This window comes from Zosterops lateralis (assembly GCF_965231275.1).
Source record: "Zosterops lateralis genome assembly, chromosome: 6".
NCBI classification, from domain to species: Eukaryota; Metazoa; Chordata; class Aves; order Passeriformes; family Zosteropidae; genus Zosterops; species Zosterops lateralis.
The window spans coordinates 51192621-51217877 of record NC_139761.1 but is presented as its reverse complement, the minus strand read 5'-3'; positions in this window follow the sequence as shown (position 1 = coordinate 51217877).

Here is a 25257-nt window from a genome sequence, read left to right as displayed (position 1 = left end):
CTGGAGCATCTTTTGAGTGAGGAGGCTGTGGGACTGTTTTGTTTGGAGAAGAGAAGGCTGAGAGGAGATCTCATTAGTACAAAAAATATCTCAAAGACTGGTGCCAAGAGGATGGTGCCAGACTCTTTACAGTGGTGCCCAGGGACAGGACAATGGCCATAAACTGACACACAGGAAGCTCCATCTCAACACGAGGAAAAACTTCTTTACACTGAGGGTGTAAGAGCACAGGGACAGCTGCCCGGGGAGATCAGGGAGATCATGGAGTCTCCCTCTCTGCAGACATTCAAACCCACCTGGATGTGTTCCTGTGTCACTGCTCCTGTGACCCTGCCTTGGCAGGGGGTTGGCCTGGATGATCTCCAGGGGTCTCTCCCAATCCTAACAATTCAGCGATTCTGTGATTTGATATTTCAGTTCAGTTTTCTCAGCAACAGCCAAGAGCATCCCAATACCTGCATCCTGGCTGGATCCAAATTTAGGCAGGGTCCAGGGCTGCCTCTGCTGGCTTGTTGTTTTCTGGGTCATACAACTTAGTTCTGGACATTGAGCAAAAGCATCAATCTCCCCTCAGAACCAACAAACTGGGTTTTATGCTGCTATGCAAGTATAGCCCATAATCTGCACTGGTGTCACCTGCAGCAGTCAAGATACTGGGTGTATTTTAACTCATTTAATGTGGCACACAAGCATTTCTGTGGATCCAAAAAGTTGCCTTGAGTTATCAAGGACCTGTTTCACAAGTTTCCAAACATGACTGCGAGCTGTAGATACATGAATTGCTTAAAAGCTACAAATCAATTATTTCATTGAACACTGGCAGTTTTATTTAAAAGAAAGAAAAAAACCCAGAAAAATCATCCATCTCGGAAAGAAACCAAGGATGAACTGTCTGTGAACTTTCCCCATCCTTGCATCCCCCTGTAGCTGTGGCAGGTATAAACTTGTCTCTCTTGAATTGTCTTGTCTGTGGGGGAAGAGGCAAATGTAGTTTCATTTCTGAAGATGCCTAAAAGTCTTTCACGTGTCCCTTCAGGGGGTCAGGGTGTCACTTTTTGTAGTTTTTAACCATAACATATAGCTGTCTTGGGGGTCTTCCACAATGGTCATAGAAGGAAGATGCATGCCCTAAAAGAAGACACTGTTAGAAGATCCAGGTCTAGGTTTTGAACCACATTTGCTACAGCAGATTATGCAAATCCCATCTTTGGACATCAAAAGTAGCCCTAACTCCAGGTGTATGGACTAAAGGGATCTGTAGGCCCTCTTATACCATATAAATTATGAGTTCTCTATTCTCTAATGCAAGATTATTCCTGTCCTTTCCACTTTTAACTGGATAATGATGTTCTCTGTTGACATTTTCTACTACAGCTCATAACATTACAAGAATATCTGTGATTTTGAATCCTGAAACTTTAAAAAGTGCTTATGTTAGCGTCTTTGAACAGCAAAATGACCATGGTTTATTTATTACCTTTTTCTTTCTCCTTTAGAAAAAGATATGATGCAGTAAATAAATTGTAGAGAAATTTGCAACAACCCCCCCACCCTGACAAACAACATTATGTGACAGATCACTGTGGGCTCCTTCACTTCCACGTGAAGATTTTGGAGCAGCCTGTGCCAAATAAACTTCCTTGAAATGGTCAGAAATCATCCATAGGGTAAAACATCACCTCTCCTCTCTTCACGAATAATTCAGTATTTAGAAAAATACTTTGCAAAACATGTGGAACCGTGTGGTCCATGGGAGGGGCCCTCCTGCAGGAAGGGCAGAGCCAGGCTGGCCCAAGTTCCCTGCCCTCCCCAGCAGGGCAGAAAGCATCTGCATGGCAGAAAAGAGCAGGAGCAAACAGGTAAGAGGAGAGGCAAGACGCTTCATGCCTAAAAGGATGTGTATGAAAGGCAGGGGAGAGACCTCAGTGTCTTCCTTGGGACTAATAGTGCACTGTGTAGTAACCTCAGGCTAAAAGGCAGACCAGTGAATCATAATAGAAAAAAAAAAAAGTGTGGACATTTTTAAGTTAAGCTTTTAAGAATAAATAAATCTGTACAACGTAACATAAATCAGCTGTGTCTTTCCCCCTCCCTCCCTCCCTCCCCCAACCCCCAAACACTCGCTAAAGCGATTGGAAACATTTGGGTCTCAAAAAAAAAGGGAAAGCTATAAGTGCTTTTTTTTTTTTTTTTTTTTTTTTTTTTTTTTTTTTTTTTTTTTTTTTTTTGCCAAATCATGCAGAAGATGCTGGCAGCTGCAAAGATTCAATTATACACAATGCAAAAAATAATTTAAAAAAATAATGGCACTTGAAAAAAAATCGCCTCTCCAGAAATTGCGTGGAACAATAAATCTGTTAATTAGCTAATTAATATTCAATTGGGGTCAGTGGGCTTAATAGAACCTTTTTCTGAGACCCAAGAAATTTTCCAATCACAATGTTAAGCCTGCCCACTTTCATTATCATCTAAGCACAGGCAGCCCTTATCAGGCCGCCAGACGCCCGGGAACAATGCGGCACCATTATCATCCCTGCGCAGCGGGTGCGGGTACCACAGTCAGATGTTGCAGGCTGTGAAGTAAAAATGCTTGAGCATTTAGGGTAATTGATATATGGGTTCTGTTGTATTGTTTAGGGCTGTTTGTTTGCTCTAGTGGTATTTAAGGCAGCGGAGCATCAGAAGATTGATTTTCATTGGTTGCCATTTTTTTTACTTTTTTTCTTTTTTTTCCTTTCTAGCGGAATCGATGACAAGTTGTCAGTGCGGGACCCTGACCAATAGCATCTGGCAAGTGCTGCCCATGGCACGGGATGGAAATGCTGGGGCAGTGTGTGTTCCCTGTGCCGCCTGCCAAATCCTGTCCTGCAGGGACACTGGGAACGCTCCCCTGGATGGGGTGGACATTAAAACCCACATTGCCGTAAAAAGGGACACATTTAAACCCACCTCGCTATAAAAAATGACAAAATGCAAGATGTATGTTATGAGTGGTGGTGGCTGCTTTTATTTATGTTTCCCAGGGACTGCAGTTTTCTGCTGTAAGGCCTGCTGTCCTTTCCCTCTCTTAATATCAAAATGTGGAAGTAGGTTTGGTGGCTTTGGGTGTCCCCACTGCCCCCCAGGTTAAGAGAGTGCTGTAGATTACAGCTTTTGGAGTGCACTGGACTGAACATGGTTGTTTATGGTATTCCACAACATTTCATAGAACAGTTTGTGAGTGAAATTACATTTGTTGTTTTGCTGGCAGTAAATCCTCCAGGTTAGCACGGAAAGGCCATCTAGGTCCAAGCAGTTTGACACAGGCTCCTTAAATCACCATCCCAGGCCCCTGGCATCTACCACACTACTCTGATGATTAGATTGTAAATGGGAAATACAGCTGGAGTTCCCTCTACAGAATGGGGACTTGATCTACAGGACCTACCTGTGCCTCCACTTCTTCACTGAGCTGCATCTCCACGCGCTGTGGCAAGTGACCAAAGAGGGTAAATGTAGCCTGGATACTTTGCAGTTTAAGGTTTCTCAAAAAACTTGTCCATCAAGGAGCAATGCTGCTTCCCCCCTTGCCATGGGTCCCCCACCAGCCCTACATTTGTCTTAGCAGAAAAAGAGGGAAAGAGGTTTTTCACTGGGAATGTGGAGACTGGGAAATCCTCCTTCTCTCTGTTTCTGACAAAGGATTCCTGTAACAAATATTCAAGGCAGAGTATTATTACTTTACAGAAAAATTGAGAGTTTTGCAAGTATTTCCCAGGTGATGTGGCTGTTGGTTATTTGTGTGATGTGGCTGTTGGTTATTTGTGTACTTAAACTGAAACTAGAAACTCCTGGTTATGGATGGCTTATCCCTGAATCTACTGGAAAATAACATTTCTGGTGATTTCTTGCCAGTGAAGCTATAGCTTAAATGGTTTACAGATGTGGACCTTTCATGGTGGCAGCTCTTATCCATGGTGCACCCTAAGGAAGTTTTCTCTTGGTGCTGCCAGGAGAATGTGGGTGTTTTTTGAACAGGGATATTCCAGGAGGAGATGGGAAGGTGCTATACCTTGGGGCACACCAAAATCTGTTCCCAGCTGTTGGTAAGTGCTTGTAATTTCTCCTCAGTCTTGCTGTGTTTTTTTTCCACTTAGCTTTTTGAGACACACTTCACAGTTCTCACAGACTTTATTTCAGGGGTATGGGCTGGGGAGAGGGAAATCAAATTTTTCCTTTCTCCTTCAACTTTCTTGCAAGTCACTGGACTTTCATATTTATTTCCTGGGTAGCCTATGTGCAATTATTCTGATTAGATCCCTCTTGCCACTTCTCTGCTATAGCACACTATACCCTAAACCTTAAAGAGAAAATAAAAGCTGTTATTTCCTATTTTCATAAATGAAAAGATGTTTCAAGTATTGGGAGACACTGAAAGAAATTCTGCAGTTTGAAGATACTTCAACTTAACTACTAATTGCAGGGGACCAGTGGGCGTAATTTTGGCACTATATTAGCTTTGCCACTCCATGAATAATTTGCATACAAAATGCTTTATTTTGGCAATCTATTAAAGAGCTATACAGTATTTGTGGCTTATCGCATTCACGCAGGAAGCAGGATCCTTGGCCATCTCGTTAAATTCTGTTGATGCATAACAATTTAAAGCATGGCACAAGCTGGTATGACATTTAAAGATGCCTTCACTTAATTATATTACACAAATATTGGGTTGTTTATCCTTGGGAATAAAGTCTTTTTGAAGTCAAAGTTGGCATGCGTATAAAGGAGTAAATTTTAACTGATCCCTCAAGTGGGCCTCCTAGCTGCAAATTGGGGTTCTTGCATTTTTTAAATTATTTGTGATAAGAAGCATTACACTTTGAATGCAGCCACTGGAGTTTGTTTGGTACTCCCTCCCTTCTTCTCCCCTAATGGAAAATACAGTCTTTAGCAATAAATCGGCACATGAAACCAGAGGGGTAACTGTAGGCTGGGGTGAGAAATGGGACACACGAGCCACTCATTAAGAATCTGTGGCTGCAAAAAGCAAGAAATCCTCACTTTGGTCTTCAACAGGAGGAAAAAAGTCATGTAAGGGGGTATATAGACTGTTTGCACAGAAGGAATGGGGAAATTAGGGTAAAAGAAAAATCAACACTTGCTTTTTATTTTTTATTTTTAAATCCCCAGAAGAATAATCAGCATGAAGCAAACACTGGAGTTTGGGTTTCTCTGTAAATAATGAATTGAAAGGCTGCAAATCTCTAAAATTCATATTGTTCACTTTAGTTGGCTTTGCATCCATATATATCACCTGCAGAAGCTGAAGGGAAGAAGATTGAGAGCAGGCTGGGCAGAGGGCTCTCCATGAAAGGGAGAGATCCTAGATGAGGAAACTGAAATCATTCATTTGCCAGTGTTGGGAAGAAAGTGTGATCATTTTGCTCTGTCAATGATGTTAATAATAGAGAATTAATCAAATTATAACTTACTGGATAATCAAAGAGAAGATTGCTGTGTGATAAAAACTATTCATTGGAGTAGGAACCTTCCTCCATTTCCTGCTCCACTTTGACCAGGAAAGAAAAAGGCAAAGCCCCACAAATTACAGAACAATCCTATCTGTCCTTACTCATAAATGATTGGGATGACCTCCAGGTTATGGACAGACCATCACTTAGAGGGTTGTTGCACATCAGTTTAATGGCTGCCTGTCCCTTTCTAGACTTAGTTTAGAAGTAGAATGTGGTGGCTTGAAATGACTTTGTTTGTTGGGCTGGGTAATCAGAAACATTAAGTTCACCCAGTTCTTGCGTAATGTAGGAAAAATATACAGTATTTCACTCTCACCAAAGCTAGCCATAGAGAAGGCAGTCACTGAACACAGTTTAGAATGCTGTCTAATTATAACTAATATTTTTTTCTGTTGGTTTAGTGACATAATTTCATAGAAAAATTAACTTTATATCCCAGTTCTTAGCATACTCATTGAGCTATTTGGAGGAGGTTCATAAAATGGTATATATATATATAAATTCTGTACTTTCTCGTAGCCATAGATCTGCTGGCTGCAGCTCTGAGCTGTGGTTTACCCAGAACTTCTTTGTCCCAAAAGGTAAAGCCTCAAAAAGTGAGATGACAGGCTGGTCCTGGTATGTTGGCCTCATCTCCTTACCTGTCCTTTGCAAAATTATATTGCTGTGAATAAGTACCTGGAAAAACACACACAGTGGTGGGAATTGGCACCACTGCACTAGAGCTAATTCTTGTGCTCAAGGAGAAGCTTGGGTCCTCAGTCTATATTTGGCTTTGATGTGTGTGTCCTTCCTATAATTAATTAACTAATGAGCTGATATGAAGTAATTTTATATATCATGGACTATTGATAAAATCAGTGTTAAGTATATTAGCAATTAGGAAACTAAGAGGATGGTAGGAATCCTTAGGTGCAATTAACTGCTCTGATTTAAATTACCATCCTCCCATTATCCCCCGCTTCGATCTATAAACTGTCCCTTACCGAAGATGGATGTGTACGGATGCACTCCTGGAGAAGCTACACCACATCTTGGACTGTGTGCCAGGGTAGCAGGATGGATCTGTGCCTGGCACTGCTACACCCCAACCAGCCTGCCAGCCAGCCAGAGGCGCCTGAATGTCCTCAAGCACACAGGACTCCTTAGCCTAAACCCCACTGGGTTCTGGGAAGGTTTAAGACCTAACTTTGCATTCCCAATGACTGAAGCACAGGTGAGCAACTCTCACAGAAGTATTCTTATAGACCAGGGAGGAAAAGTCTGCTTAAAGCAGTGCCTTGTAGCTGTGCAGTCAGGTCTCCTCCTGCAGCTGCTCCTTACACAAATTAAACAGCACTGAGACCTACCCTGGTAAACAGCATATTCTTTACTGCTTTACCAAGTGTTGACCTAATATTTTTCTTATGCTTTCTATTTTGCTGTGAGATTTGGTTGAATAAGTTCTTCCTTCATAATAAACATCTCCCGGAGTTAATGGACCAGCAGAGGGGCTGCTGAGCTCCAAGCTGCACCAGCAACTCCCAGTGAATTATTTGCAGGTGCAGGCACTTGGCAATGCCTGGGTTTGCCAAATGCAAGCAGTAATGACTGGCATAAAAATTTTGGCTGCTGTGTAGATGAGCTGGGCATACTGCAAAGCTGTGGCTCACAGATCTCCTGCTCCCAGTTCAGCAGCAGTTCCACCAGAGATGTGTGTGCCATCAGAAAAGCCTTGGTGCCATAGCTGTGTCACAGGCTGTGGCACAACGTGAGAGTCTGCTGCGCAGCCTAAGGATGTAATAGGAGAAAGTAAGAAAAACCTGTACCATCAACTCATTCCCATTAGTAACTCTGGGATTTTTTTTCAATTTCTTTAATTTTTTTTTCCTTATATTTTTTCATGCTGTCACCATTTGTCACTGCAGTGTGAGCAACAGTCCCTCAGAGACATCCCTACCCCAAAGGCAGGTGCCTGGCCTTCCAGGTTTTCAATGGCACATCCAGCCTTGGTCCTCGTGGGATCAACCAAGTGCCTTTTCCCCAGGCATTTTTCAATGTGTAACTGCATGTGTGAGCAGAGCCGTGAGCTTCAGAGTGGGCTGTGAGAGTGGCTGGGGGCAGAGCTGGAGGGAGCAGGGAGGACAGGCAAGAGATGCTGGTGGGGGGCCAGGCAGGGAGACACACATTGAGGGGAGTGCCAGCCCATGTGGCTGGGCTGATCTTGTGTTCTTCAGGGGCTTTTTCATTTCAGTGGATGATGCCTGATTTGCAGACACAATTTGGGCCTTTGGGCTAGTAGTTTTATTTAATCTTGCAAGATCTCTTGAGAGATTTTTAATCTCTCTGTAGGAACCAGAGATTATTTAAACTTGAATATTTTCTCAGCCAATCACTGAAAAATCACTAGCTATCACTTCTACCCTCTCTGCCAAGCCCTTGAATCTTCCTTCACCCAGTGATGGGCTACTATTGCAGCCCCAGTGCCTCTCTTTGAGGCTGTCCCTCCAGTTTCTGAGAATGGGACTTCCTAAAACAAGCCATACTTCTGGCATTCTTCTTTTCCTCACTTGTGGGAACCATCTCTCAATAGTAGCAACAGTGGTGTGCCCAGAACCTTCAACTGAGCTTTAAACGTGTAAGATGGGGACTACAGCTGAAGCCCTGGTAGCAATTTGAAGATTCCAACCAAGCAGAAATGAAAGACAAGAGAGGTTGAATGACTTCAGTAGAGACACGTGGAGAGTAACTGTCCCAGAAATAACAAGTCCCCTGAGACCCTGGTTAATGTTCTGCTCTTTGATCTGCCTGTCCTTTGGTGACTAACCCTATCTGGGGCTGCAGAAGGGTGGATGTGCTGTATGCAGTTGGGCTGCGCATGCATTTCTTGCATGAGAAGGATAACACTGAATCACATCCCAGAGCAAGTTGCACTTTAAGCTTTTTGTGGGAGGTGCACATGCCTTCAAAGGTATACCATTTTACTCCTGAAAACTACCTTGGTGACAACAGATGACTATGAACATGCTTTCAAGTCTTATTCATCTAGTTTGCTTCCAGCTCCATCAGGTTTTTTGGGGGTGTGTGCTCTTCCAGGGTCTGGTTGGAGTTTTACAGACGTTTGCATGCTTCAGGTGTGTGCATGAGAAATGTTCTACCCCTAGATTACAACATCTCATTCAAACTCTGAATTAAATCCTAAGGGAATGTAAATCAAGGTGGCTCTACCCCAGTGCAGTTTGCAAGCCCTGCCCAGCCATCCTGTTACCCACTAGGGCAGAGTCCTGCCGTGATCTTCATGAGGCTGGTGGGAGCACTGCTGAGTCAGAAATCAGGAGGAGTGATAATTTCCTTTTCCCTAACATGAGAGTTATCAGCCATAGGACCTCAGCTCCTGTTTGATCAGCTCTTAGTATCACCCTGTCCTACTCATCTGATGCACAGTTTGCACAGATTAATAAGTGGAATGTTATATTTGAAAAATTATTATTTAAATACCTTATTTATGTGTTTGGGGTTTTGTTGGTTTTTTTAAGACTAAGCAGTAAATTAAAAGGGATAAATAAGGGAGGGATTAGCTGCAATGTACATTAATTTCCTGATGTTTTTATCATGTATGTAATGCAAAATACCATTACCAGTTACTTCACCATCATCATTAACAATGAGAACTAAAATTTACACTTATAAAATGTTATTTTGCCATGCCCTCATTTCCTTCTTGTATCTTAGTAATGTCCATTATTGCAAATTATCACTCCTTCCTACCAGCACCTACCAGTGAAGTGGTGCTCCCACACAGTTTGGGACCTAGTTCAGCACCACCTAGGAGGGATGCAAATGATAGAACATTTGTGCCTGTTGGGCTGTAAAAAGCTTGGAGGTGCTGCTGCTGCTGCTCTAACAAATGAGACTGCTGTTGACATGGCTTTCCACGAATTCCTATGATTTGCAAAATACGATGTTGAGCAGCCAATTATGTTATATTACTGCTGACTATGAAGCAAGGATCTAATCTGAATATCGTTGATGCTAATGAATATTTTTACACCGACTTCAAAAGGTGCTGTTGGATCCAGCAGCAAATTATTTTCCTCCGGGGTATTTAAATTTCGATGTGTCCCACAGAACCAGAATCTCTTGGGTCTAATGAGCAGTGTGCAACTCCTGCCCTGTTACAAGGGAAACGCAGGGGCTGACATGGATGAAACAAGGCAGATCTTTCCTTCTGCCAGCTATTTGAGAGTTGTGACAAATTGTCTTCTGTCGTGGGGTCCTACTGGAGACTCGGTCGTTGGTACGGGGGGCAGGGTCAGCAGCATAAACTTTCAGAGCTTCAAAAACAGCCCCAACCACAAGGTGCTTCTATAAAGCACATATTTCTGGCCTACTTGAATCCAGCTGTGTGACTTTCAGGTCAGGAAGAGGAATTACAATACAATCTTAGCTAACTTTTGATTCTCCACAAAAGGTCTTAACAAAATTGGATGAGTTTTATATGAATATGTTAGCAGGGTGTAGAATAACTCTTTGCTTGCCTTCTTCTCACTGAACTGGTAGGTAGCCTTTCTAGTGTGAATAGAGGCCTTTTTTTTTTGTAATGAAAGACTTATGAAAATATAATAAGTGAATGGAAAGAGAAGCACAGTAAGTTCTGCATCTTTTCATTGATCTGTTATTTTTAGTAAATCACATGTAATCATAATACAAAATCCTTGAAATATGATGCTACAAAAATAAGCAGAAATCAAGCTCAATCTCCAAATTAAAGGCATCAGCTCACAGAGTTCAGGAACACAAGAATATATTTTAGAGAGTCTAGTTAGCATATTGCAATCTATTTAGCAATGTACTTAGCATGCCACTGCATCTGGTGCAGTGCTCTGTTCCTTATTAATTTTCAATACATTTATTCACTTGCTTTATACTTCGGGTGCTGCCAGATGTGCTGTGGAGTTTCCTCGGATTGAATCCAGAGTTTGCTGCCTACTTGCCTGATTCTGCAACTCCTGAAACACCTGCACTTGCCCCAGCCAGAGGAGATGGGTGTTAGGAGGGCAGTTCAACATCCACTGTGAAAACGTGAGGTGAAAATTAATTACTGCATATACTATATGTGATAGAAATGAGTTACTGCCCAATTATGTCTCCTGTTTCCATTCAGATGAATTAATGCTTGTTGTGAGCCCTTGGGAATTCAGACACACTTTAAACTTGTAATGAGTGCTATCATTATTGCTTTTGACAGTCATTGAAGTATAATTATCTGATCATCTATTTAAAAGAAAAAAAATCAAAACTTGTTATATATGAGTTTTAAACTGGCAAATTACAGAACAGTCACCTTAGCAGCTCAACCACTCAGCTATTTTCTGTAGTGGCACTGCCATCTCCTGGAAAAACTGAAATTGCGCTTCCAAATTTTTCACCTTGAAAGAGACTTTTCAAGAGCAAGAGAGAGGTTAAGTACGAAAGCCAACAATCTCTTAAATTTGAGGCTTTAGGTGTTGCTGAGATGCTTGGTTTTGGTGTAGAGATGGGTCCTATCAGAGGATTTTGCTGAGAAACAAGAATGGATGTGGTGCGTGGAGTGTTGTGGGCTACTCCTTTCAAAAGGATATAGTGCGAATGACCAAGTGGTCCAGCAGTTTGATGTTTCTTTACAAAGCATAACCCTAAACACAAAACGGGTTGCCCACCAAGGAATTTTGCAGGATTCTTTACTTAATGCCCCCAGCATTCAGTTACACAGGAACAGCTGCTTTCTGCCCACAGGATTTTAGCAGTAAAGAGGTTTCTATTGCAGCTTCCATCTGAAAGGAGATGGCACTGTAGATTTTTGTTTGCTTTCTTGGCCTTTCCTGAGCCACCCTGTGATAATTAGCACTGACCATCCTACCAACTTACTAAGCAGTGATTCTGGCTGTTCTGAAAGATTTCCCCCACCTCCAAGCATGCTTCCCATGTTTCTAGGCGCTGGGTTAGTTTTCTTATTCAAATTTTATGTTCTTCTATGCCTTCTATTCAGGATATTTTCATATTTCCAATCAAAACCAAGTGTTTTGGGTTTTTTTACTCAAATTTCACTTCCAATTCCTGTCTCTCTGCTGGGCAGAAGCTGTGTGTGAACTGTGCATGTTTTATTACCCACACTCAGCTAGGCCCATTCCCATCTCCACAGTGCAGGAATACAGGTACGTAGGCTGCTCTATTAGCCAGCCACACACAGCTCCAGCTGCAAAACTCCTGCTCCCACCACACTCCATGTGCTGCAGGGATGCTGACCTCAGAGACATCCAAAAATTTCACAGCCTTTCACTAATCCTGTGGATTCAGGGTTTTTTTTTTTTTTTTTTGTCTGCCTGTGATGCATGTAAGGTATCAAAGCTGCTGCAAAGGAAGTCACTAGCACTCAATTGCCCAGCCTGCTCATTTCTCACTGTGCATAGTGTTGAATTGCTCTCTGAAAATAATCCTGTGGGTAGCAGGATTTTGGAAAGTGGCAACCATTTTTTGACTATAGTCAAAGCAAAATTCATGTCTGGCCTTCCTTTTATTAGAAACACCTGATCTCCTCTGCAAGATTTTTATATCACACTTGGTCATAGACCTTTCTTCTAGACAGGAGCAGTTTTCTTTTAGGCAAGAAAACTTTTCCTGTGGTTTTGTAGGATATGTGCATGCCAAGTTGGTTACTTGGCAGTCTCTTCCTGCAGCTGCACCACTGATAGATGAGGAACATTTGCATGTCTGCAAAGAGAGGCAACAGACTCTTTTCCCTCCTTGAACACATCTCTTCCCTTCAGCCAGCAATACTTTTCTCTCATGCTTAGAGCAGTGTTCGAGATTAGTTTCACAATAAGCCTATCTGGAGACCACATCAGCAGTGCAGAGATTTTACCCAAGACAGATTGGGAACCCACACTGCTTCTGTTTTTCTAGGTATTCAGATGGGCATCTGCCAAGATTCCTCAGTCACAAGCTACTGCAAGTGTAGCTGGAACTGACCTTGTAAATAGGGACAGGAATTCCTATGGCACTCCAAAAATTTATTCTGAAGAACTCAGATTTTTCTGGTGAGTTGTGCTCTCAGTTCTTTTGTATTGAGTAGCTAATAATGGCCTCAAACAAAAACACCAACCAAAATGTTCTTCAGGTCTGGAAAAATGGCAGTTCACACTGCTGGTCACCACAATGCTCCCTATCCTAACCTCCCACAGCATTCCTGCAGTACTGCCAGGCCTAAAAATGCACTTTCTGTAATAGCAGCAGAAGCTCCCCACACTGCCATGTCTGTGTGTCTCAGCTACAGGACCACTTACCTGCCAGTGCACTGGGGTTTTGCCACTAAAGGTGCACTGAAAAGTTCAATACTGCCTCCACGTTCAATTTCAACCTGGAATCTTCAAGCTTAATGAAAGCTAGCAGATAATATCTTTATTTCTTTATCCAATGGTTCAGCTTGCACAAAGATATCACTTTGATGAAACAAACTGATGGGAAATGACATGCTTCTCAATACTTTCAGCATCAATGTTTTTTTACATGGCAAATGTTTTTCATAAGCTGAAAGCTAAAGTTTGAGACCGCCTGCAGTTCTTAGATAAAACTTGAGGCTTCCTTGATACTTCTGATGCTGTTTTGAACTTAGGTGCTCATTTTATGATCAGCTTCTCCTGGTACCTATTTCTTAAATGAAATGTTTCTTTCAATCAGTGCTAATTTCACTACAAAATTAATGATTCTTTCACAGTACATAGGTGGCTCTCATAGAAGCCTCCTTGCTGTCATGTGTTCTACATACAGGTTGCTGCTGAAACACAGTGTTTCAATCACAGCATCACCTCCACGCTCTTTTCCTTCAGCAGCTCTGCAGCCACTGCTTCCTCACATGCTCAACAGAAGCAGACACATTTATTCACCCTGACCCGAAAAATAGCACAGTATTCCAGCCTGCTCTCTTTGTTCATTAGCTGATTGCCAGCCCGAGGGGGCTGCAAGAGGGCTGAGCTCAGCAGGAACTCTCTGGGCACAAAGAAAAGCTTCCTATGGAAAATGTGATGCTGATGCTTCTGGTCTGTGAGCTCCAGGTGACTCCCCAGGAACTGCAGCTGGGCCCATGGGAGAGGCACAGAGAGCATTTACAGAGACATGGGCACACAGATTTCCTGTCAGAACTGCCACAGCCATCCTGCAAGGGGGTCTGGTCTCACTTTGGCACAAACAGGGCTGCAGGGACAAAACCCCAAAGACTCTTCTGGCAATCAGATCATCCCTCAGCTGGCACTGAGAACAGTCAAATACAGGTATATCAAAATCGGTGTCTCTTTACACTAGGTCATGATTTGGCCCATTCTATGTAATCTCTCTTTTTTCCTAATCTTTCTTTAGGAAATACTTTGTAGATGTAGATGATTATCCTTCTGAGAAAACAATGATTTATTTCTCTATGAAATATATGTCTGTCTTTGGTCATATGAGAACATACCACTGGCAAGTTGAGCCTACAAATCTGATTGATTTTCCTTGAAGGCCTCTCTCTCTTGCCTGGCTTCCAGTAAAGCAAAGGCCCTGAAAGGTGCAGCAGCTTTATAGCAGACATAAATGTTTATGTCATGGGTATCTGAAGGCAGCGACATAAATCCACTTCTCCACTCCTTCCTATACAACTCCTGACTTGTTCTCCTTGGCTTCCCACACTAAAAGATGCAGTGTGGACTCAAAATAATTCCTCCCTTTGAACAGTGGCAGTCCTGCCTGTCACTCTGCATGGAAAGTGCCTTTAAGAGAACACATTAGAAATGCTGATCCGAATTATAAACCCAGGAGATAATCCAAATTGTCTGGAGTTCTGCTGATGTCAGTGAGAATTTGCATGCGTGCCAAGCATGCTGAGGTCCATCCAGGTGCACCTCCAAAGACAGGGGAGCTCATTGTACATGACTGTGCCTACACACTTGAACAGAGCCAGGCTTTGGGAAGCTGGCACCTTCCTCTGTGCAACATCTTCTCTAAGGCACGCCTTGCATCATAATCAGCACTATGAACACTCTCTAAATTATCTCTACCTGAGCCACAATGAAATCAATTCAGCATTAAGAACTTTTATTTCTAAGTAAAGTGGAAGTTTTGCCTGGTAATGGATAAAATTGAAGTTTAACTGGCCCTAAAGGTGGCTGGCATGTAGTAAAGAGGCCACCTTCTCTGGTTCCTACTGTACTAAATGCATCCTCTAGCTGAAAGAAAACAGTGATTATCAGAAAGTCAATTGTCATTCTGCCTCTTTAGAAAAATTCCCATTAAAGATAAAGCCAATTTTAATTAGATTAAGTATCCAATTACTGTAATTACATTTTTAAAAAATTCACATCATGAGGATGACCCTTTTAAAAAGGGTTACAAGAATAATTAGTGTATTCATATTAACCAAAATGTATTGGATAATATTTATACCCAGAAGGCAAAGTACATTACACATATTTCACCTTTGGGGAAAGCTTGCAAATGTTTTGGCAGTGGTATGAATATTTATAGGGAAGAGCGTGCTTTAGCAAGATTATATGAGAAAGCATTTATATGCTCACAAATTTTTACCCAAGGGTAAAGTATACATAAAATGTAGTGCAGAGATTATGGATATGCAAAGTGCGATTTAAGCGCAGAATTTATATCAGTTTGTTTAATTAATTGGAGAAGAATACTACTCCCCTTATTTATTTATTTATTTATTTATTTCATTTTGGTGACAGAACAGCCACAGAATTCACCGGAGCTTTCGTTCTGGTGATCAATAACACTGAGAAAGGGTGCTCCCTCTGCCAGGCATCACCCTGCCCATGGGCTAAAGCTAAAGCATATCCTTTAATGTGTTGCTTGATCTCACGGCGCAGGCAATCCCATCTGCTGCCGGATGCCACCTGAGCAGCTCACCGCGGAGCTGGAAGAACACAGGCAGCCAACGCTGCTCATTTAGGGGCAAATCCTCCAGCTCGCAGCGAGGGGGAGGCTTGAAGAGACGCCAAGCAGGTTTGCAGGTCACGCAGAGAAGACAGGAAAGCACATCCCTGTCGCAGGCTGCCCCCAGAAGGCGAGGAGGAGGAGGAAGATGTGACCCATTTTTGGTGCCCCATGTGCTGTGCACAAAGTTCCTGCTGCAGACCGCTGAGACCTTCCCAGAGAACTCTGCCTCTGCAGCCCAGCCAGAGAGTTCTGCCTGCTCTGCAGCTAATCAGCAGCTTTGGGAATTGCCAAGGAATTACGGTCTTCCTCAGAAAACAAGCTCTCGAGCTTCTAACTGGAGTTAGCATTTACCTACTACTGCAGAGTTTGGCTCTTTACTACAAAGATACTCTGCAGGGAGAATGCTTGCAGTATGCACCTAAGCACCTCCCCTAATTTAGGTGAGGAGCTATGACAGCACAGCTTTTGACAAAACCTAGACAGATGAGGAAGCTCTGGTGTCATCTGTTAGTTTGATTAAGTTAAGAAATTTCTTCCTGATTTACATTTATATCCGAGATTGTTCATTTTTATAGCAATTTATATGTGGCCAGTGAAGAATGAGCAGACCAAAAAAATTTAAAAAGATAAAAAGACAGGCTTTAAAGGATTCATTCGAGTTCTTTCACATTAATTTTCTCTTCACTGAATTATCAGCAATCATTCTCGAGCATTCATGCCTTTCCTGTTTTTCAGAACAGCTGAGTACAGCTTTACATAATCTGAAGTTTGGTATTCCTTAGGCTATAAACTATGGCTTATGTAGATCCTTACCTACACATGTGGAAAAGGTTCTGCCTTCTGAAGATGTATAAAAGGCAAAATTTAAAATAAGTTACAAATACTTGTGCAAAGGCATGGTTGCTTCAATGCTGACATTGCCAGCGTGGAAAGCAACACGAATATTTACAACTTCTACAACTCCCACTGTCATTTGTTAGGTTTTGAGCTTTCTTGCAAAATAAAATAGCCCAAGAACATCCTTAAGAAAAAAGCATAAAAACAAGGAAAAAAACCACCTCTGATTCATACTGGTTAAATTGCCTCTAAAACTTTGTCCCAAAATAAAGAGAAACTGTGATAGCAGAGAGACAGGGAGGTGGGAAAACAGGAGGGCTAAATAAATAGGAATAAAATTAAATTACTTTCTAACATTCCTGTCCAGGAGTTCAAAAGAAATAATTTTTTGCAGATTTTTTATTGATACCTGCTGAATATCTATTACACTGACTGGAGGGTATTTTGCTACATAAATCCTGCTTCTGAATATTATGAACTGCCAGAGAACAATGCATTTTTCATGATGGAATGAGGGAATTGTTTGTTGTTAGTAAACTGATGATACATTTCTGATCAAGGCAACGTTCCTTTTGGTGACCTTACTTGTTAACTTGGCCTCTGGAGGCATCAAGAGTTGCTGACTAGTTTAGGAAAGAGACATGGACCCTGAAACAACAGCTCCCACAATTCTCATTTCCAAGAACAGTGCAGGGACTCCCAGAAATCCTACTGTGAGAAGCTGAAACCTGGTGAATGAGTGATGGGTGAAGGAGCTGTGGAAGGAGACGGTGCAGCCAGGCTGGTTTGTAAAGGCTGCTGGGGCCTGACCAAGGACTGCTGTCTCCCCAGGGTTGAGGTGCTCACTGAGAAGGATTTCTGGAACTGGCCATCCAGTTCCAGCTGTTCACACAGTGGATATCTTTTCTGAAGTAATTTAAGAGCCTGTGGTATTCTGCTGCCATAGTGGTCTGCAGCGTTAGTCAAAGCAATTCTGCTCTCAGCTCAAGTCTAATTAAGGGTAGCTCTTGCGTAAAGTGAGTTAAATTCAGTAGTCACAGCCCAGACCCCATGGAAAATAGTCTAATTCAACTACAGTAATACAGTGTAATATAAATATAATGGAAATACAAAACCATATAATTTAATTTGACATGACTGGCAGTTTTTTGCTTAAGTCGGTGAAAATGAACAAGTACAAACACTGAACTTCCCTCTTCGATTTTTTTATTGTTAGTGCAGTAGGGAGCTGGTTTCAGGATGACTTTGCACAGCAGCACCTTAAACAAATGCACTGACAAGAGGCATATTTCACACCCTCTTTTGAAAATATATACACATTTTTAATTTTTAATGTTTTAGATAGTTGCAGTAAATTGAATTAAGCTTCAATATGATCTGGACTTTTCCACATCTGTCCCATATGCTCAAAGGAAGGAAGGAGAATCCAGGTTAGCCATGGCCTCAAGCAGTGCTTTTATCCAAGCTGCCTTCTTGCCCTTGCAGCTTGGCTGTCCTAACTCCAGCAGTTCCGCTACAGGAAGGGTCCTGGCCCCTTCTCAGGCCAGGGAGAATGGGAACCACGCTGCCAGGGATGCTCCAAGCCTTGGGCACCCTGTGCCCCATCCCTGCCATCACTGCCTCCAGCAGAGACCCTGCACAGCAGTGAAAAACAGGGCACAGAGGAGATTTTTTTTTTTCTCCCCCAAAAAGCTCAAAGTGCCACAAGCAAGAAGGGACCAGAGCCTGGGAAATGGTTATGGGGGGAAAGGAAGAATCACAGAATGGCCTCGGATGGAAGGGATCTGGAAGACCACGACTGCCCTGCCCTGAGCAGTGAGAGGAAAGCTCATGTCTTTACAAACAATTCCATGGGTGAAGCTGTGGGTGTTGACGTCTTTGAAATGGGTCTCAATGTCCCTACCGACTTTGGGCCTGGGGTTTGTTGCAGAGCCCAGACAGCTCAGCTCCTGACACAGACAAGGGAATGCACAAGCCCCAGCTTCTGAACTTCGGGGGGAAAACAGTAGGTTTAAGGAGGGAATATGTGGTGAGTGGCTCAGGAAGGCTGTCCCTTCCTGATACCTCAGCCGTGGGAAAAGGAGAGGCCATTCAGGGTTACTTGAGGTCATTTGAGACCCTCGTGGGGTTACCTAAGGTCATTTGAGACCCTCGTGGGGTTACTTGAGGTCATTTAAGTCCCTGGTGGGGTTACCTGAAGTCATTTGAGTCCAGGAAAATCCACAAACACCAGAGTTTGATGTCCAAAAAGGAGACAGAGGACTCCTTCAACTTTATTCAAATAAAAGGAGAGACTCCACTGGGCACATCCGCAGGGTTTTCTTCCTCTCCATTTTGGAAGGAGCAGCCTCCTTTTATCCTAATTCCTGGCCCATGTTGCCCTTTTCCTTTCCCCACTGCCTGAGGTACCGGGAAGGGACAGCCTTCCCGAGCCACCCACCACATATTCCCTCCTTAAACCTACTGTTTTCCCCCAAAGTTCAGAACTTGGGGCTTGTGCATTCCCTTTTCTGTGTCAGGAGCTGAGCTGTCTGGGCTCTGCAACAAACCCCAGGCCCAAAGTCGGTAGAGACATTGAGACCCATTTCAAAGACGTCAACACCCACACCTTCCTTCACCCGTGGACTTGTTTGTAAAGACATTAAAATATATTTTTCATGTATTACCCTAAGCCATCTAAGCCACGTCTTTCAACCTGAAGCCATTCCCCCTGGGTCCTTTCGCTGCACTTAAAAATCCCCTCTCCATCTTTCCTGCAGGCTCCCTTGAGGCGGTGGAAGGAGAAGAAGGGAATCCCCGTGTCCTGTCCGGGGCTCACGGCTGTTGCACGAAGCCACAGCCTCGTTCCAGCAGGGACCCGCAGCTTTCCCAGCACATTCCCGAGGCGTTCCCGAGGCGTTCCCGAGGCGTTCCCGGCGCGTTCCCGAGGCGCTCCCCTCAGGCTCCCCGCGCCTGCGCGCGCCTGCGCGGCGGGGCGCCATGGCGGCCTGGACGTGCTGCCGGGTGGCCGCCGTGTCCTGCCTGGTGCTCTGCGTCTCCCTGCTCCTGCCGCGCACCCTCCTGCCCCGGGCCGGCGGCAGGCAGGAGCCCGGAGCCGCGCCGCCCGAGGGTAAGAGGCCGCTCCTCGCCGCCGCCCCTCCCCTGTCCGCCCCCCGGCCCGGGACGGCGCGGTGGCGCTGGGGTGAGCCCGGGGCGGGCGGGCTGAGGGGGCTCCGTGAGGGGCCGGGGCTCCGCCGCCCGGTATGGAAACCTAGCGTAGTTCTCCCGTGGTGCCTGTGTCCCCCCTGCTCATCCCTTAGCGACCTGTGCAGTGCCGGAGGATCCATTCGTGGTTACCGCTGTCACCTGTTTGCTTCTCTTTAAATAGTTTTAAAACTTCAAAATATAATTTTATTTATGTGCGGGGTATTGGGGTATTTAAGCTTCCTGAAAGTGACATATTCATTCCACTTTTTTTCTTCGTGGGTTTTTTTTTTTTTTTTTTTTTTTTTTTTTTTTTTTTTTTTTGCAGTGCATCCCTTCATCATTTTGTTATTTTCTGTACGGAATGCTTTTGTTGTTGCATACCAAATAAAAGTTCATTTAAATCGCCTTCATCGTTCAGTTTCCTATGCCAGCGTTTTAAACTTTTGTTTTCATGCACCACATTCTCATTGTGCTGTGGCCGTGTGGTGAATTATTTCAGGTTCGTGTCGTGTCCATGCAGCCCCCCAAGCTGTGTCCTTGTGCCTGCCCTCCCACTCTGCATGTCCTCTCGTTAAGTTCTCAAGGAATGGGCTCATACCAGCATCTCCCATCCTTTTTGTGCCCATTGCCTTTTACTGTAGAGGTTATTTTTGCCCAAGGCATTTCATAAGAGTAGCTGGTATCATAACGCCTAGTCTTGGCAGAGAACTTACAAGTTCTTCAGGATGCTCAGAGACTCTTTCAGTCTTGTGCATCCTTCCAACAGCCTGGCTCTTCTGTGTCTGCACTCTTCAGTGACATGGATTTCATTTAGTATCTAATTTCTGGGTTTTCTCAGGACCTTCAGGCTGAAGTGACTGCTAAAACGTTGAAGCCAAATCCAGGATTTCCATGCCACAACAGCCCTTTCATGGTTACCATTTTTATTTCTGATCTTTAAGAACTTGAAAATAAGTCGATCAGCACTATAGGTAGATCTGCAGGTGTACAGTTCCATTGCAGGACCTCCTCACGGAAAACCCATAAAGGTCCATCAGCCAGCAGAGGTGAGGACTGTGCCTGAAGCAGGGTGGGAACAGATGCTCTGGGAGATTGGTCCTGGCTCCCCATTAACTTCTGCCCCTGCACAGCTCCTGACTGATCCCAGAATGGTGCCAGATGATGGAATTTGACACACCATTTCCCCACAGCAGTGTAGGCTTAAGCAGTTATCAGTTAATGTTGTGGTGCTCCTTCCTTTGGCTGCAGGTTGATCTGACAGAAAAACCAGCTTTAAAAAATGCATGAACAAACTTGTCCTCTGATTATTTTCAATGTCCCCCAATTATTTTCATTGCTTTCTGTCAAGTGAGTGATGTTCATACCTATCGTACCACAGCTGGCTCTAAGCAGTGCTGTGATAACGTGGCTTAATCACAGCTGCAGTTAAATGCCTAAAGTGGGCAACATAAATACTCTTTACATCCTCAATATTGTAAATGCTTCCCATCATTCCTGCAGAAATCACAGCCCCCCAGCATTGCTCCCCTGTTGCACACCCCAGCACTGTCTTTGGCTGAGGATGTAATAACTCACCTCAGCTGGTCAGTTTCAGATGAGAGTTTATAGTCCGTATTTTCAATTTGATAGCAAGGATTTCATTACACCTGCTCTGCAGACCAAACTGTATTTCACCTGAAGTTATTTTTTTATTGGAAGAATAAATCTTGATTGAATCGCTCAATTCATATCTCTGTCATTAGTTGTCCTCTTCAGTGCACTGATAACTGCAGTTACCTGGCAGGAGTTCCAGGGGCTCGAGGTAATCATGTCATTCTTGAAGTTAATAAAGTGCTTACGGTAGTCTTGGGGGCAAAATGTCTCTGAATAAAACATGCTTAAAATTTAGTACTGTTAGAACTCAATGTTACCAGAAGGCTTTTTATCAAAACAGGCTTTAGGCATGGGAATGAAACTTTCTCTAATAAAGCCATTTTCAGAGGTCTTTTTTAGGAAAATGGTGAGCATTGAACTATAGAAGTTATTATTATCTTCCAGACAGGAATGTTGTTCTTTTTCACAGTAATAATTTCATGTATATGACAAAGCTTAGTTAAAGAACTTACTGTGTTTTTATCATATTCCTAGTTGGCTACAGAGACAGTCATTAGAATATTTATCTTACTAGCAGTTTTAAAAGTACATTTTAAGTCTAGTGTTCATAAATATATGCCATTCGTTTTGTAAAGCTACTCTCTAAGTTGGTAGTTTCAGATAAACCTTACAACTCCATGACAGCAGCAGACTCTGCTTTCTTGAAAACAATCAAGTGGCATCAGCTTTACAAAAAAATATATATAACAGTTCAGGTAACTCCCCTGCTCAGCTTGAATTTGTGCAATGAGCACATCAGTTGCCTGCTGGTGTCCTGAGGAAAATTATGTGCCAGAGAGACATATTACCTAGACCAAGAGTTGCTGGGTAGTACTGTAACATAAGTCTAAATAACTTTATAAAAGTAGTTGAGTTGGGCTCAAGAGCAATTCCTAAAACCCACTGAGTAGAACACATAACAGCTTTCATGGAAAAAAGATGCTTAAATTGTCTGAGTATCATAATCTGGTTGGTTATTGTATTCATTGTGTTGTAAACACAGTTTTAAAGATTTGCTTTTTTTCAGCTGAGTGTTAATATTGTTACAAGATTAAAAACCCCACAGTCATTCTCATGTGAAAATGTCATTAAGGGCTTCATCTACATTCAGCAACTACAGCATTTCAAACAACACAAATGTTTACTGGGACATAATTTTGGACTTCAAGCTATTGAAGGGACTGGGTTAAACAAAACATGATCTGCTTGCCCTGTAGCTGGTGTGCAAAATTGATTTGAAGAATTAAACCTGAAAAAATTATTAAAGGTGCAGGATAAAATGTAGGTTAAAAGGTTGCAGAGCTGAGTAGGGTGTGGTTGGTGGGAGTTACCAGACACAGCAACCAGTCTGCATGAAGGCAGCCCTCGCTCAGGCTGTCACAGGGGAGTTGAGAAATATTTCAAAAGCAGAGCAGCACTTTGGCACCCTCCAAAGCTAATGGGAGTTAGTTCTCTTCCCACAGCACTCCCACAACAGGAAAATGTCCTGTTGGACACACATCCCCACTGGCAGCTGGGTATGGCAGCAAACAAGGACCCAACACATGCCCTTCTGTGCTCCTCAAGTGTCACTTGATTTTCCCCATGGAGAGTATGTTATTGTCTCTGTTTGAAAGTGGCTTGTTTCACCCTGGAAGTGTGGAATCTTGTTCAAGTCACAGTGCCCCCAAATCATTACATTTTCCATTTATATACTATGCCTAGTGCTTTCAAGTTGCTTGTGCCCTCAATTTCCTGTGTAATTTGCATGGGTTCTTCACAATAAAAAGACTATGGAAGATAGTATTTTTATTAAGGAAATAATTATAGAAGTGTAAAATCAACAGGGTAGATTTAAAAACAGGAGCCATGGAATTCCTCTTTAAAATTATCTTGATAATGAAATGTCTAGTGTCTGTCCTCTTGGCCTGATTATATTTAATGGAATTGAATCTTTTAAAGCAAAAACGAGGCCTTGTGAATAATTTAGAAAACTATTCACTTTAAATACAGTTTCAGCTTTGTCAGTTGTTTACTGCTTTCTTAATATATCTTTTTTTTAATAAATAATATTTGCATAAGTATAAGACATTTTATAAATGTTTACCTACCCTGCTGCTTCATCCCCACCTTAGTGATGCTGCTCTCTGCACGACATCACACTTATTTCCACAGTGACCTACTGCTACAGGGCATTGCTGCTGGAGCAGGGGGGACTTTCTTGTAAATAAGATGCTATGCTTTCCATCACAGACTTTGAATAATTCACTAAAATTTAAGTGCATGATAACAGCTTCCTTGAAATCAGGCTAATCTGAGAGTGGGTTTGGTCAGTGGTAGTGTACCCTGGCAGTTACACTAAAGAACTCATGGAATGCGTGCTATCATCTACAAGAAAAATGTGTTTTTAATAGTGGAACTTCATGAATTATTGAAATCACTTCCTAGTAAGTGTTTACTGCAATTTTCTGTGCTCAGGAATTTAGCTGCCTATGATGGTGTTTCCTAGCAAGACCAAATGTTAATTAAATTTTTCTCTTGTGTCTCATAAAAGTATTTGCAGCTGCGTACTCACAGAAGTAAAGTCAGTTGTTTGCAGTGCTGCTTCAAACCTGCTTTTCATTTTCTTTCTGCAAGCACAGGCAGCCTGTCCCAGCAGCAGGCAGCAGCATCCAGGCCATGTGTTCCAGGGAGGGGCAGTTTTCCAGCTGGGATCAGGGAGTGAGCTGCAGCCCAGCCTGGCAATCCCCATCTCTGCTGTTCCCATCCAGCACGTCCCAGCACCAGATTCCATGGCAGAGGAGCTGAGTAACGCAGCTCAACACCAGTCGGTGGAGGAGAGTGCAGGTGCAGGTCCAAGCTGGATATGGAGATGGAAAGCAGAATGTCAACTACACAGAGGAGTAAAATAGTGAATTTCACAGCAAAATTGTTGAATTGATGGCAGCAGGAAAATAGAATAATGCATGAGCTTAAATTTATTGAGGTTCTTGCGCCCTTCAGTTGCGTGAAATCATTTGCAGCACCATTTCAGGCTCTCTGCAGCCTTACTCTGGCATCTGTACTTCCATTTATGCTTGCTCTCCTGTCTTGTGTTAAATTAGCTCTGCCTAGAAAGGTTACAAACCTCTAAATTTTTTTTCCCTCTAAAATGCCGAAGATAATATGTCCTGGGCTATATTCAATCTCCTTTCTCACACTGCTTTGCCTTAGACCTTTTTAAGGAGAACAGCTTGAGGTAACACCAATTTTCTTAATCTTTCATTAATCACTTGGTAAAATCAGATAAAATACTATTTCTTATGGCAATAACCAAAAATCTATGCTGGGCAAATGCTGCAGTCGTGTGTCAGGGTGTTAGGTAGATAATGGTTTAGACATTAATACGTTTATACATTAAATGCCTTTGGGCAATATTGAAAGATCAGGCTCACAGTGGAAAATTGATATGTTGCTTGGGGATCCTGAGGAGGGAAACAAGCAGGAATCTGGCATTTCATCCCACTGGAGATATTAATCTCTTGGATATTCGGACAAGAACATACTGATTAAAATCCATGTTTTGTTAATTGCCCTCCCAGCTCTTTCTCTGCTTAAAATCAAGAGATTTTAATTGTGTGATTCTACTCCTAATTGTGTAGGAGTAAAATGCTAGGAGTAAATGGCTTTAAGTAAAACCTAACTCCTAGCACTGTATATCACAAGAGACTGAATTTACAGACTTTGTCCAACAAGTCACTTGTCCATCAGTGGTGGTGAATTTTCAAGCAGAGAAAATGGGTCACTTGCACCTGCTGCAGGTTTATGCTACATGTAAAAGGGTGGAAAATAATAGAAGGGAAATGACCATTGTGTGTTGTTTTGCAGGGAAGCTCGGTCGCTTTCCACCCAGGATGCACTCCCACGCCACTCCCGACGGCCGAGCTGTACCTCATTTCCCAAGGTCTCACCTTACTGAAGCAGTTGCCAAAGCCAAGGCAGGTGGAGGTGGTAGTGGAAGCACTGGTGGAAGTGGAAGAGGTCTTGTGGGACAGATTATCCCTATATATGGATTTGGCATCTTCTTATATATTCTGTACATTTTATTTAAGGTAAGACCAACGTAAGTTGAAAAGTCAGGGGAATAAAAAACTTTTAGAAAAAATATTTATACTCTCATGTCAGTATC